At 36.6% G+C, this 16,070-nt stretch overlaps 1 non-coding gene across 1 annotated transcript; it reads right to left on the reverse strand.

The window, feature by feature from the left end:
- Window positions 1-3,262: 3,262 nt before the first annotated feature.
- LOC122049839 lies at window positions 3,263-3,368 on the reverse strand. Its single transcript, XR_006131094.1, has one exon. It is a non-coding gene; the product is annotated as a small nucleolar RNA R71 (small nucleolar RNA).
- Window positions 3,369-16,070: the final 12,702 nt, after the last annotated feature.

Consider the following 16,070-nt stretch of genomic DNA (forward strand, 5'->3'; position numbering starts at 1 on the left):
TGTACTCTTCTTCTCCCATGTCTATTATGTCCAATTGTGATGAAATCCAAGATTTGACTTCTATCACACACTTTATGTCATTTCCAGCTATTAGCATATCATCAACATATAATGATAAAATGATAAACTTTTTTTTCTTAGGTAAACACAATGATCCTCATTGATCATTTTGAAATTATAAGATAAAATAACTTCATTAAATCTTATGTTCCATTGTCTTGACATTTGCTTTAGCACATATATAGACTTCTCAAGTCTACATAATCTTTTCTCTTGGCCTTCAGCAACGTAACCTTCTGGTTGTACCATATGGATTTCTTTGTCAAGATTACCATTAAGGAAATCCATTTTTACATCCATTTGATGTAATTCCATGGCAAATTTTGCTACTATAGCTAGGATGACACGTATTGACACAAACTTCACAAATGGGGAGAATGTCTCTTCAAAATCAATACCCTCCATTTGGGTATATCCTTTTGCAACTAATCAACCTTTATATCGATTAATCGATCCATCTGCTTTCCTTTTTATTTTGATAATTCACTTATTCCCAATATCCCTTCGACCTAAAGGAAGATCGGCTAAATCCCAAACGTGATTCTTTCTCATTGACTCCTTTTCTTCATCCATTTCAACTTTCCATTCTTTTTTAACTAAGTATCTTGATGTGCGTAGATTGTATACACTTGTTTAGCATGTTTTGACGCACATTCGCATACTTTGAGAATGCTTTATCTATGCATTTTTGTACTTCCAGCTTTCCTTTGAGTATATTTACTCTTTTTGTTCAGAGATATGCTTTTGTGCATTTTCTGTATATAGGGGTCGAATTTGGTGAAGGATTCATGTTCGAGGTCAAATCTACAAGTGAAGCTAGAGAGGAAGGCGCTGTTCCTGAACCTCACACGACCCTTCCATGGGGAGTTGCCTAGGCCATGTGGAGATCCTTGGCTGTATGGTTGCAGCAGAAAAGGAAGTGGCCTCGGCTGTGTGAACCTCACACGGTCGTGCCAAGATTTGAAGCCAAAAGGAGCCAGGCCGTGTACACCACACGACCATGCAAGGTTTCCAGAGATCAAGAAGACCCTGGCCGTGTACACCACACGGGCATGTAAGGTTTCTAGAGACCAAGAAGGCCCTGGCCGTGTGCACTACACAATCGTGCAAGGTTTCCAGAGGCGGAGGCAATGCAGGCCGTGTAGATCTACACGTCCATGAAAAAGGAGTTGTGGAAGAAGCATGTCACGGCCGTGTATCACACACGACCGTGTAAGGTAGGCAGAGAAGGGAGTGGCCTTGGCCGTATGAATCTCACACGGCCGTGCCTCGGGGTCGTGTAGCGCCCAAACCTCCCCTCTATATAAGGTTTCCTTCATGAATTGAAAGGTGATCTTCTTCCTTTTGGGGGGAATCAAGATTTGGGGCGTTCCTCCATCTTCTCGGAGGGATTTTCCGGTGATTCAAGGGTGGATCTTCAACGCTTCGACTCCAAGATTGTGGATTGGATCCGAAGATGGTTCTTCATCATAGATAAGCTTTCTTTCTTCCTCTTCTTGGATTTAGGATCAAGGATTCTTGTAATCTTCCTCTCTTCGAATTTCTTTCCTCATTTTATGGAGTAGATTTCTTTGTTCTAGGATGGAGGGAGTAATTGTATGGATGATTTGATGTAAAACTCTTGTAGATATGCCAATTTCCTATTTCTATTATTTTGCCCTGTTTGTATTCATTCTTTCTTATGTGGATTGTTGTGATTAGGGCTTAATTACCATGCTTGATTGAATGTTTGGATATCTTATGGATCTTGTAGAGGTAATTCCTCATTCAATTTTTCGAGGGACGTACGTGACAGACATGCCCGTGTAAGGACGTTTGAGGGATGATCTTGAAGGTGAAATAGGGTTATTCAAGGGGGTAGGATAGATAGTATGCATTAATCTTTGTATCTTTATGCGGTTGATGAATTGTGAATTCCTATGTTGATTATCCGAGGGACGTTCGTGACAAGAATAAGCCAGTGTAAGGACAACATAGATTCATACCTAATTGATCACATTTAGGTATAGATTTTAGTCCTAGGCTGGTTGTCTATTGCAAGAGAGAACTGACAACCTTCTACAAATAATGGATAATTGAGGAATAAGATTCCATAGATCATTTACATTTGATATCCTTATAAAGAAACCAAAACTCCTAGAACATCCCTTATCATTGCCCTTATTCTTGTTTCTTATTCTTTTGTTTCTATCTTTACCTTTCATAGTTTCACTTTGCTTTTGTGAATCGATTGATTAGATGTTTAGCTAATTCGCGTTGAGATATCTTTAGTGGTTATTCCAGTCCCTATGGATACGATATCTTTTATTATTACTTACGACATTTCCGTACACTTGCAGAGTGTCAACAAGTTTTTGGTGCCATTGCCGTGGACTGTGCTATAACATTAGGGATTATCAATTGAGTTAGATTAAACATAACTTTTCTTTTCTTTTCATTTGCATAGTTGAATCTAATTTTTAGAATTTTGTTTTCATAACTTTTTCTTGTATTCTTTTCTACTTCTTGCTTGTTGCAATTCTAATTCTAACTTTGCATTCTTGATTTCTAGCACTCTAATCTAACTTTTCTCTATTTTCTCTTTTGATTTAGTTTCTTTCTTCTTTTCTTTTGTAAACATATCTTGCAATTTTTAGCATATGAATTATTCTAGACATTTTTCTTTTTCTTTTTATCTTTTCTTTCTTGTTTTCATTATGCACTTTCTTTCTTGCAATTTTAATTCTGCATTGTTTTTCTTGCTTCTCATATTACATTTTATTTCTTGTCTTTGATTCTTCAATTTTTTTTCTTCTAATAATTCTTTCTTGAATATCCATGAGCACTAACATGTCAAGCATACCCATGAGAAATTTTTCTGCACCCTTTTCTGTAAGATTGTTATCTCCCATTATGCAACCTCAAATTGAAGCAGAAAGTTTCCAACTAGACCCAGAGTTAATTTTTATGATACAAGGTCACAAATTTGGAGGAGAAGTATCAAAAAGTTCTTAACTGCATCTTGAAACATTTTTAGAGATTTGTGATATGGTGAAATGTGAAGGAGTGTCAACAGATGTAGTTCGATTGATGGCATTTCCTTTTAGTATCAAGGATAAAGCAAGGACTTGGTTATATTCTTTCCATCCTCAAAGTATCACAAGTTGGGATCAATTGGAGAACCAATTTCTAAAACATTTTTTCCCTCCAAGCAGAACAATGTATATGAGGAATTGCATAACAAATTTTGCTCAGGCATATGGAGAATCATTGTTTGAAGCATGGGATAGATTCAACAGTCTTCAAAGGTAGTGCCCTCATCATGGTTTTGAAAAATGGTTGATTCTGCACATATTCTATGGGGGGATTTTTTCTCAGACAAGAGTTTATTGGATTTATCAGCTGGAGGTTCTTTTATGGACAAAAGTGTAGATGAAGCATATATGTTAATTGATCAAGTGACATTGAACCTCCATGAATGGTCGAACATAAGTTGGATGAAATCTCCCTCAAACATTCAAGAAGTGCAAGTCATAAATGCTATAGATCCTATCAAACAAATTGTAACTCAACCATCTATGAGTTTTGAAAATCACAAGTCATAGAACGAGGAGTTCAAACATTTAGGGGCAAAGATTGAAAGTATTATTTCAAATTGGTTTAAAGAAGATCCCCCTCCTTCGCAGACAAGATCTAGTGAAAAGTATGATGATGTTGGGTTGAGAACTTCGGAAGAAGGACATGTTTAGAATTGAGGAGAAGAACAATAGAAGACCACATGAACTCTGTTCCATTATTCCAGGAGGTCCCCAAATGCCACAAGTACCTTTCCCTCAACGATTGATCATATCAACACTAGATAAGCAAGTTGAATCTCCTCCACAAGCCAAAAGGGAATATGGGAAATTAGAAGTATCTTTCTCAAGACCTTCACTAAGGATTCCTTTTGCACAAAGGTTAGTGGGGGTCAATGAGAACTATGACTTTAAAAAATTCTGTGACACTGGTAAGGTTGAGTGCAGATTTTTGAATCTGTATAAAGATGAAGACTCTTCAGATGAGGATTGTGAAGATAAAGCAGTGGTAAATAAGTTTTCAGATCTACCTCCAAATTTTATAGGGTGTTGTAGTAACATTAAATTTTCAGATGATGAATATGATGTGGTAGATCAATTTAAAACTGCAAGTGAAGTTATTGATCCTCCTATTGTTGATTCTCCTATTGAGGATATTGATGTGGGTTTGTTTTTTGATGTTTGTGTTGATGATGTTGATATGGAACAATGTGTAGGGAGTTGTAATGTGGAAGCAGCATCTCAAGAATTACCTCCTTTGTCCACACAATCCTTAGATGTTGTAAGAGTTGCAAGGATTGAGAATGTTATGGACCAATGTGTAGGGACTCATGTAGATATGGTTGAGTCTCAAGAATCACCATCTTTAATATCGCCAACACCTGAGCCAGAGCCAGAACCATCATTTGATTCAGAGGAAATCACATTCACATGTTTAGAAATATCAGGTATTTCTCAACAAAGCAAGGTTAGTATTTCTTGTGATCTTTTGGAAAATTTTATTGAGGTACATATTATTGAATTTGTTGGATGTGATTCAGTTTTTATTTCTTATTCTGCTTATCTTAATATGGTTATGGCTCTATCTTATCTAATATATTTGTGGGAGATTTGTATTTTCTTTGCATGTGCATATTTCACTTGGGCTAATAATTGGAAGCTCACACTGAACCGTCTTCGACCACTTGAAAGAACTTCAAAGAAGACGAAGATGGAGAGAGCAATACTTTATTTTGTAATTCCTATATTGAAAGCTTCCTCCATAATAAGAGCCCTTGGTAGGAGGGTGTTGAAATATCTTACCCCTCTAAGAGCGAGATTTCGATAAATCTAATGAGGTGGTCGAGCTAATGACCTTAAACAAGCACTTCTTAGGAGGCAACCCAAGTTCATTTTCTTTGTTTTCATTTGTCTTTAGTTCTTTCTACTTTCATTTCATTCTTTATAATAAACATGTATCCTCTACTTAATTTTTGTTGTCAATCTTCTTTTATAGGACTCAAAGATTAGGAGGAGTATAACTACATAATGGAGAAGTTAATGACATGGGCATTTGGCATGAATCATTTGGTAACTTCTCTTACTTTTAATCTCCTCCACATTGTTTTTAGTTTTCATTGGGACAATGAAATGTTTAAGTCTAGGGGGATGCATTAGATGCATTTGAATTGTTTTGTTTGTTTTTGCTTATGTCTTGCATTTTGTTTTGATTTCTTGTGGCATTCATCTTGAGAATATCAAACTTCACTTATATGCTTTCTTGTCTTTAAGTGAAAATGTTAGCACGTTCATTATCTAGATTCATGATGTTGTAAATGATGCTAGTAGTATGCTTAATGTACCTCTTTTCTCTATCTTGGGGGGTAGCATGATATAAGCTAAGTATCTTATGGAGATGAGTTTTTGTTTTGGCTTGACCTTAAGAATATTATCTTCACTTCACTTCTACTTGATGCTTGAATGGTTGATATCATTGAAATAGTCATGATTCATCTTGTTTGTTTTATACTTGGTTTCCATGGTGATTTCTCAAACTTCATTTTGGTTACTAGATGAGGCTCAAATCATGTAAGCTCATTTGGAAAAATCAAAATATCCCAACATTTGTGCTAAAAGTACATTTGTAAATAAGTTTCGCACAATGCAAAGACTTATAAAAAAAAAGTGAAAAAAAGCAGAAAAAAAGTTGAATAAGAGATATAAAAAACAGTTATTGTGAGTGGAATCTAGCAAGTCACCCCTTTGAGATCAAGTTAGGTACTGGGGAAATGATTGCTTAGTTTCTCTTGAGATTGAGCACGCCTTTGAGACCTTGGGTTGATTGAGAAATATGAACCAAGTGTGTGGCAAGTAAGTGCCTATCACTGGTTACTTGTCTATCACCGGAAACATTAGGAATTCAAATTTGATGATGACTTGACTAGGACATAGATTGAGACTTGAAGAGTTTTGAGTTACCTTGCAATGTGCACAAGGGACTTATGCTTGAGTCATACTTAACTTGTTTCCATGATCATGCTTGTTAATGAAACTTTTTAATAGAGTTAGGAGAATGCATTAGGGATATGAGAGCATTGTAAAACATATGAATTTAGATTGAAGCATTTTGCTTGAGGACAAGCAAAGGTTTAAGTCTGGGGGTGTGATGTGCGTAGATTGTATACACTTGTTTAGCATGTTTTGATGCACATTCACATACTTTGAGCATGCTTTATCTATGCATTTTCGTACTTCCAGCTTTCCTTTTAGTATATTTACTCTTTTTGTTCGGAGATCTGCTTTTGTGCATTTTCTGTATACAGGGGTCGAATTTGGTGAAGGATTCATGTTCGAGGCCAAATCTGCAAGAGAAGCTAGAGAGGAAGGCGTTGTTCTTGAACCTCACACGACCCTGCCATGGGGAGTTGCCCAGGCTGTGTGGAGATCCTTGGCCATGTGATTGCAGCAGAAAAGGAAGTGGCCTCGGCCGTGTGAACCTCATATGGCCGTGCCAAGATTTGAAGCCAAAAGGAGCCATGCCGTGTACACCACACGACCATGCAAGGTTTTCAGAGATCAAGAAGGCCTTGCCCGTGTACACCACATGACCATGTAAGGTTTCCAGAGACCAAGAAGGCCCAGGCCGTGTGCACTACACGACCGTGCAAGGTTTCCAGAGGCAGAGGCAATGTAGGCCGTGTAGATCTACACGGCCTTGCAAAAGGAGTTGTGGAAGAAGCATGTCACGGCCGTGTATCACACACGGTCGTGTAAGGTAGGCAGAGAAGGGAGTGGCCTTGGCCGTGTGAACCTCACACGACCATGTCTCAGGGTCGTGTGGCGCCCAAACCTCCCCTCTATATAAGGTTTCCTTTATGAATTGAAAGGGGATCTTCTCCCTTTTGGGGGGAATCAAGATTTGGGGCGTTCCTCCATCTTCTCGGAGGGATTTTCTAGCGATTCAAGGGTGGATCTTCAACGCTTCGACTCCAAGATTGTGGATCCGATCCGAAGTCAGTTCTTCATCATAGATAAGCTTTCTTTCTTCCTCTTCTTGGATTTAGGATCAAGAATGTTTGTAATCTTTCTTTCTTCGAATTTTTTCCCCATTTTATGGAGTAGATTTCTTTGTTCTAGGATGGAGGGAGTAATTGTAAGGATGATTTGATGTAAAACTCTTGTAGATATGTCAATTTCCTATTTCTATGATTTTGCCTTGTTTGTATTCATTCTTTCTTGTGTGGATTGTTGTGATTAAGGCTTAATTACCATGCTTGATTGAATGTTTGGATATCTTATGGATCTTGTAGAGGTAATTCCTCATTCGATTTTTCGAGGGACGTATGTGACAGACATGCCCGTGTAAGGACATTTGAGGGATGATCTTGAAGGTGATATAGGGTTATTCAAGGGGGTAGGATAGATAGTATGCATTAATCTTTGTATCTTTATGCGGTTGATGAATTGTGAATTCCTATGTTGATTATCCGAGGGGCGTTCGTGACAGAAACAAGCCTGTGTAAGTACAACATAGATTCATACCTAATTGATCACATTTAGGTATAGATTTTAGTCCTAGGCTGGTTGTCTATTGCAAGAGAGAACCGACAACCTTCTACAAATAATGGACAATTGAGAAATAAGATTCCGTAAATCATTTACATTTGATATCCTTATAAAGAAACCAAAACTCCTAGAACATCCCTTATCATTGCCCTTATTCTTGTTTCTTATTCTTTTGTTTCTGTCTTTACCTTTCATAGTTTCACTTTGCTTTTGTGAATCGATTGATTAGATGTTTAGTTAATTCGCGTTGAGACATCTTTAGTGATTATTCCAGTCCTTGTGGATACGATATCTTTTATTATTACTTACGACTTTTCCGTACATTTGAGGAGAGTCAACACATCTCAAAGCTTCCTCACTGTTTGAGATTCCTCATCATCAACTGGGAGAATCATCAATGTCTCATTCTCAATATCAAACCTTCTCCGAGGAATAATTTGACGACTATTTCATAGGTTAGACTGTTGAGCAACTGACTCATTCAGTGGCAAATTACTCCCATTTGGTTGACTATATTCAGGCATCTCCTGATTTGTTGATAAAGGAACATTTTCCTCCTCCTCTATCTAATATAGAGGAATTGTCTTATCAACTTCACCTCGTGTTGGGAACTCAGTTTCAAGAAAAGTAGCATTTCTTGACTCTATTTCAAAGATGGTTCCATCTTGTCACTCACCAATAAAAACATAACCCTTAGAAGTCTCAGAATACCTTATAAAGACACACTTCTTACCTCTAGATCTTAATTTTCCATGTTCATGAGTCTTATCATGAACGAAGGCAGTAGACCCCCAAGGTCTCAGATTACTTAATCCATCTTTCTGCTTGTCCAACGTCCATGTGGAGTAGATGGATCTACCTTTGAAGGCACTTTATTAAGTATATAGCTCATAACTAATAATACATCTCCCCAATAGGAGATTGGTAAATTAGCCTGCGCCATCATAGACCTAATCATTTCAAGAAGAGTCATATTTCTTCTTTCAGTAATCCCATTTTGTTGTGGAGTTCCAGAGATAGTTAGCTGTCTAATAATCTCTTTCTCATTATATATTATCTTGAACTGATCAAACAAATATTCACCTCCACGGTCAGTACACAAGGTTTTAACCTTACTTTCCAATTGATTCTCAACTTCATTCAAGTAACGAATAAAGCAATCGAATGCTTCAGATTTGTGAGAAATCAAATACACATGATCAAAACATGTGAAGTCATCAATAAATGTAATGAAATAAGAACTTCTATTTCTAGCCTTCATATTCATTGGACCACAAATATTCGAATGAATTAATTACAATGGTGATTCAACCCTAATAGCCTTACCAAATGGTTTCCTAGTTGTCTTTCCAGCAAGACAATGCTCACATATAGACAAGTTTATCTTAGCATGAGTGCCTAAAAAGGCCCTCCTTAGCTAATCTATTTATTCATTATTATCTTATATGTCCTAGTCTAGCATGTCAAATTTCATCATTAACATCAGCATTACTAGTAAGAGCAATGTTTGAACAACCATCATTATTATTTGGTTCTACATCAAGAACCATAAAACTATTTGTTACATAACCACACATGTAATTAACACAGAGTTAATTCGAAGTTCCACACAACGGCTATAAAAATTTACATAATAACCTAAATCAAGAAGATAAATGACGGAAACTAGATTTCGTGGAGTCTCAGGAGCATACAGGGCATCATGTAGAAACAGGGTAAGGCCACCATGTACGTTGAGCTTGCAAGTGCCAATTCCTTTGACTTTAATTCTTGTATTATTTCCTACATATATCCATTTGTTGCCAGTTGATACCCGACGGTACTCCACATATGTAGCTCGATCATGTGCTACGTGGTTCGTTGCTCCTGAATCTACAATCCACAAAGGATAAGAATCAGCTAACAACACTGAACTAGCAACAAAATGCTTAAGAAAAGAAGACACACTTGCATTGTTTCAATCTAGTCTTCTTTCCTTTCTTCTTGATTTGGTCTTGTCCCACAGCAGCAACTTCTTTCTTCTTTCCCTTCCCCTTTTTGAACTATTTCTTTTTCTTGGATCCAGATGATCCAACAGAACCAATAGCCACATAGGCTAGTCTAAAAATCCTTACAGATTTAACTCTCTCCAATTCTACATGGCGTGAGATGTCAATGAAAGTCTTAATACTCTCACTATGAGTTAGTGTTTGCTTCATGGTCTCTCAAGAATCTGGAAGGGAACGAATAACTACTTGAACCTGTTATTTATTGGTCAACTCATGACCAACAGTTTTAAGTTCTTGAATCATGTTCAACATCTCCCTGAGGTGTTGAACCATTGAAAGATTCGGACGCTTAATGTAGCTTTCAAACTTAATCGTTAGCTATCGAAGCTTGCTCAGACTTCCTCCACTGCACTTTTCTCTAAGGGCTACCCAAATAGCATGAGCCGATGGTAATGGATCATACTCAAATACCAGGTCATCCATCATTGAATTAATCAATATTCCCTTAGAAATAGAGTCCTTCCTTTTCCATGCCCTATAGGCATTGAGATCTCGTATGTTCTGTGTAGTGGGATCTACAGATCTTCCATAACCTATTTTATAGCCTCAAGAACTTCTTTTTCCTCAAGAACATATTGTATCTTGAGTTGTCAGATTTTGTAGTTATCCTGATATAAGTTATGATGTTCTTATTTGTCATGATCTTACATAAATAAACATATTATTTAGTATTCAGTGCAATTCACATGCATGCAATTTATGATTGCCTCAATATTAATTTGAGTTGGTTTACAAAATCAAGTGATAACTACATTTCCACTCGTCATTTGTATGGTCCAATCAAATCAACATTGATCAATACTATTACATACATCCCAACAAATGAACTAATCATCGTTCTATCATGATTTCTTTAATTAAATGAACTAATCATTTAATAAAATGAACTAATCATTTTTCATGTATCATGTAGAGTAATTAGTAGATGAATGAACATATCATTCATATAAACATGCCGCATATGTTAACATATAACAAACAGACATGAATTAAATAGACTAATACTATTCATATATAATGACAGTAATAATAACAAAACTCTTACAAACGAGATAGGCTGGCACCACTCCCACTAGGACAAATACTAGTGCAGTGGCCAACATAATCCCCTTCAATCTGGACTCATTTGAGGCAATCTCAGATAGACCAATTTCAAGATTTTCAATTTGATATATCATTGAAACTTCTTCAGAATCCTCTTTAGATTCTTCAGGATCCTCCTCTGGATCCTTCTCAAATTCTTCAGGATCTTCCTCTAGGAAATCATGGTGAAGTAGCTCCACACATAACTATACATATATAAGGTTCTCCCTTCGGAAAGCCTTCATATCTAGTGTGCTACCATCTTAGGATTCTTCGACAGTGAACGAATTAACGCCTAGATCCTGTAATTATCCATGATTAGAAACTCTTCTTATTCGAGTTTCCAGGATTGGTAATCATCCGTGCCAACTTTAAATTGAAATTAAATAAGTTAGTACAAAACCAACTAACCAGTACAAAAATGACTTAATTTAATTTATATGGGCATGGAACCAACATTATTAATCAAGAAAAATAAATCTTCTTGATTTTCAGGAGTCTAAATCGACTGATCCATTTGATCGATTGATTGGGAATCTAGATCCTGAGCTTTGTCTAATGTCCTCATTAGAACTAATCTAATCGGACTGGGATTTCTTACCTATGTTCTGTTAATCTAAGCTCATTTAAGTCAATCTCAGACTTATTGATCAAACTCAGATCCATTTGATCAATCCAATACTTATTGGATTAAGTCTGACCCATTAGAATAAATCTAATCATTTTAGTTAAACCAAATTATGTAATTAAAATCATCCCAATTAATTCAATAATAAACCAAACTGGCTAAACCAACGAATGATTTGAGCTCTATCTAGGTATTATTGAATTAAATTAGTCTGTTAAACCAACCAATGATTTAAACTAGATCTGGGATCAAGCTGGCATAGTTCAATTTTTAATTAATCAAACTTTGATTAACCAATTTCAATTGATTAAATAGTGAGCAATCAATTCAAGCATGATTACCATAATATACTATTCATGCATGAAATCTTAATCAATTAAAACAATTGTTTTCAAACAGTGTTGACGGATGAACAGTAATTAATACTATTCATCTTCATTTAATTGATTATCTCAATCAATAAAAAAATTATTTGAATTGATTGCTCCAATTGATTACATTGATTCACTGTGCTTCGTTAGTTTAATCGATTGCACAGCTTCTTCTCTTCTTTGTCGCGATCGCGACACTCTCTTCTTTTGCCGCGACGAACGCGATTGTCATTACCTTCGATTGTCAGCCTTCCAGCGTGGTCACCGACACTCTCCGATCACGGAAGTCGATAGCTAGCAACTTCTCGGGACTCGACAACTATGGCAGATCGTAACCCAGTCACGATCTTACCTAGCGATGGCAGCAGAGAGATTTTCATTTCGACAAAGAGATTATTTCAAGCTTAGGCATCGCTCTAATACCATTGTTGACAGTTCTAAGCATGAAAAACATAGAAATATGAAATATATAAAAACTCACAGTGATCTCCCGTAGATTTGCAATTGGTAACAGAATATAATCTTCGGACTTGTTGTCGGAAGAGCGATCACGAACAAATCGAAAAGCTCTTCATGGTTCACAAACCAATCCCTCTTTTGAGATTAGACAAACCAATCTTGAATGTTCTTCATGCCTCTTTCAATCTTGTGCATATGGACGAACCTTGCACAGAGACCTTTCATATGGGGCGAGCCCATTCTCTTTGACTTTGCCCAAAAACTCGCACATAGCAAGTCCCCTCTTCCTTTCTCTCTTGTGCTCATCTTTTTTTTTCTTCACTTTCACCAATTTCCTTGGACACCTATTTTATAGAGGAAAATGACTCTACATCTTCTTCTACCTCCATTAATGGAGGAATGATAAAGGGTTGGAAGGTGAAGGGGAAGAGGCACCCTTTCACCTTCTTAACACCAACACAAAATCTAAATATTCTCGTTTTGTTGGTTGCTACTCGGAATACCATTCTGTTTACCCTATACAACAATTTGTACAAACACAGAACTTAACCTAGCTACCCATGTGCTCTATTGAAGTTAAACTTGGATTGCAAATGATGCTTAACATTATTAATCCAAGTTGCTCTTCAGAAGTTAAACTTGGATTGAAAACGATACTTAACATTTTTACTCCAAATTTAACCGATGTGATCTTCCTAAGTTACACCATATTACAGAAGTTGATTAAATATCTATTTCAAAGATTGACTTCCAGGTTAAACATGGCGAGGCACTAGACCTTCTTGGTTATGGGATCATCCACCACTTCCTAGACAAAGCCTTTCAAAGAAATTGAAGATTTAACTTCTTACAGTAACCCTAGGTTTAACTACAGAGACCACAATAGAAACACAAGATCGAAAAGCAAAATCGATAGCACGAAATCGAAACATAAAATCGCTAGCCTCTTGTGTTGGTGTTTCAGAATCCATGCAAAGAAAACTAACTAATTAATTCGAAGGAAACCATTAATTAGTTATACCTTTCTTTGTAGCTAAAGACCTCTTGATCATCTGTTGTATTCCTCTCCTCCTCTTGGACGTTGTATGGGCAACGATCTACAAAGATGGAATCCACCCGAACCACTTCTTCTCCTCCAAGACTCTCGAGCCACCAAGGGATGCCAAAATAGGAAACTTTCTTCCTCTTCTTCTCCTCCAAGCAATCGGCCACCAAGTGCTTCTCCTCTTCTTCTTCTTCCTCTCCAAGCAACCGACCACAAGGACTTTTCAATCCTTGATACCACCAGCCCTAAGGAAGCAAAAGAGGAGATAAGTGGGGCGTCGGCCTAAGAGAAAGGGAGAAGGGAAGGGGTCGGCCATACCAAGATAAAGAGAGGAGGCTTAAGGTTATGTGTATATCTCTTTTATGAGGCACCCTCTACCTCTCTTTTATAATCCTTGGTCACGACAAAAAAAGGAAAGTTTTAAACATAATTAAAACTTCCTTATTTATGGCCTCCCATTAAAAATAAAATTTTAACAATAATTAAAATATCTCTTTTCTAAATTTTCTATTGTACATAACAATAAAGGAAAGTTTTAAAATTAATCTCTCTCTGTTAAAACATGTAGACAACTACAAAAATGAAAGATTAATTAAAACTTCTCTTTTTAAATCATGGTTACAAAAAAGGAAAGTTTTATCAAAAATTAAAATCTCTCTTTTAAACATTATAGATAACTACAAATAAGGAAAGATTTTAACAAAATTAAAATCTCTTTTTAATCTTTTGTAGATAGCTATAAAAGGAAAGATTTTGAAATTTTAAAACTCTCTTTTAAAACCATGAGGATGGCTACAAAAGAAAATTTTAAAATTAAAATTTTTCTTTTAAATCCCTTCATGAATGACTACAAAAGGAAAGATTTTAACAAAAAATAAAATCTCTCTTTAGTTCAAATGGTGTGGTCGGCCCCATGGTTGGACACCAAGCATGGCTTGGCTGGCCACCTCTTGGGCTCCAAGCTAATGCTTGGCCGACCCCCTTTGCTCCTAGCAAGGATGTGGTCGGCCCATTACTTGGGTAAGAAGTGGACTTGGTGGATACAAGACTTTATAGAGGCTACAACAGGGACCGAGAGAAGAAATTGGTTTTGGTCTCCCGATGAGCTTTAGCTTCATGTGTTCGCCCAGAACACCCAACTCAAGTCCATCAATAATAACTCAATCCACTAAAAAGTTATTATTGAACTACCGCACCAATCCCAAATTACATTATGGGCTCCTTCTTATCTTGTGTGCGTTAATCTCCTTGTGTTTAAGATATCGAATGTCCACTAATTAAATGAGTTACTGACAACTCACTTAATTAATATCTAGCTTCAAAAGTAGTACCACTCAACTTTATTGTCATGTCAGACTAAGTCCACCTGCAAGGTTTACATGACAATCCTTATGAGCTCCTCAATGGGACATCATCATCCTAGATTACTAGGACACAGTTTCCTTCTATAATCAACAACACACCATATAAATAATATCATTTTCCAACTTATCGGGCCTATTGATTTAACGAACTAAATCTCACCCATTGATAAATTAAAGAAATAAATACTAAGTCTATGTGCTTGTTATTATATCGGGATTAAGAGTGCGCACATCCTTAATAACAGAGGTTTTATTCTTTTATAAAGTCAGTAAAAAAAATAACCTCAAATGGTCCTACTCAATACACACATAGTGTACTAGTGTAACTTTATAGTCAAGATAAACTAATACCAAATTACACTACAATCATTCCAATGGTTTATCCCAATCCATCTTGGTTGTGAGCTACTATTTATAATTTATAAAAAACTGATAACATAATCTTCTGTTTGGCACCACACAACATGTTATCTACAATATAAATTAAATGGACAACTACATTTAACATAAATGCAAACATTTGACCAATGTGATTCTTATTACAAAATAAATGTTTACAAAAAGCTAGGCTTTTATTATACATCCTAACAATCTCCTAATTATACTAAAAGACTATACTGCCATATATACTGGCATACATCTGATTTCCATCCTCTCAACTTGCCCATCAAAAGCTCTTGCTGGAAAGGCCTTAAAGAATGGATCTGCCAGGTTATCTACTGATGTAATCTTGGCGACAACAACCTCTCCTCGTATTAGGTGGTACTTGCGCTCTATGTGTTTACTTGCCTAATGGGCTCGTGGTTCCTTCGAGTTTGCTACTGCACCACTATTATCACAATAAACTATAATAATTTTGGGCAAATCAGGAATCACATCTAAGTCTATCATGAAGTTTCTGAGTCATACAGCTTCTATGGCTGCCTTAGAGACTGCCACATACTCAGCTTCCATGGTGGAGTCTGAAACGTATTTCTGCTTAACACTCCTCCATTGTTATGGCTCCACCTCCTAAAGTAAACACAAAACCCCGAGGTCGAGTTACTATTGTCCCTATCAGTCCGAATCCGTGTAACCCACAGGGAGCAAATCATCTGCCTTGTAAACTAGCATATAATCTCTAGTCCTTCTCAAGTACTTTAATATATGCTTTATGGCAGTCCAGTGTCCCGGTCCTGGGTGACTTTCATATCTGCTAACCATGCGCACAGCAAAACAGATATCTGATCTCGTACATAGCATCATATACATTAGGCTTCCTACAGCCGAAGCATAAGGAACTGCCTTCATCTCCTCTATCTCCTTTGATGTTTTAGGATACATCTCTTTAGATAAAGGTACTCCATGCCGAAAAGGTAGAAAACCTTTCTTGGAGTTTTGCATGCTAAAACGAGCTAGGATAGTATCGATGTAC

The sequence above is a fragment of the Zingiber officinale genome, chromosome 2B (assembly GCF_018446385.1).
Source record: "Zingiber officinale cultivar Zhangliang chromosome 2B, Zo_v1.1, whole genome shotgun sequence".
Lineage (NCBI taxonomy): Eukaryota > Viridiplantae > Streptophyta > Magnoliopsida > Zingiberales > Zingiberaceae > Zingiber > Zingiber officinale.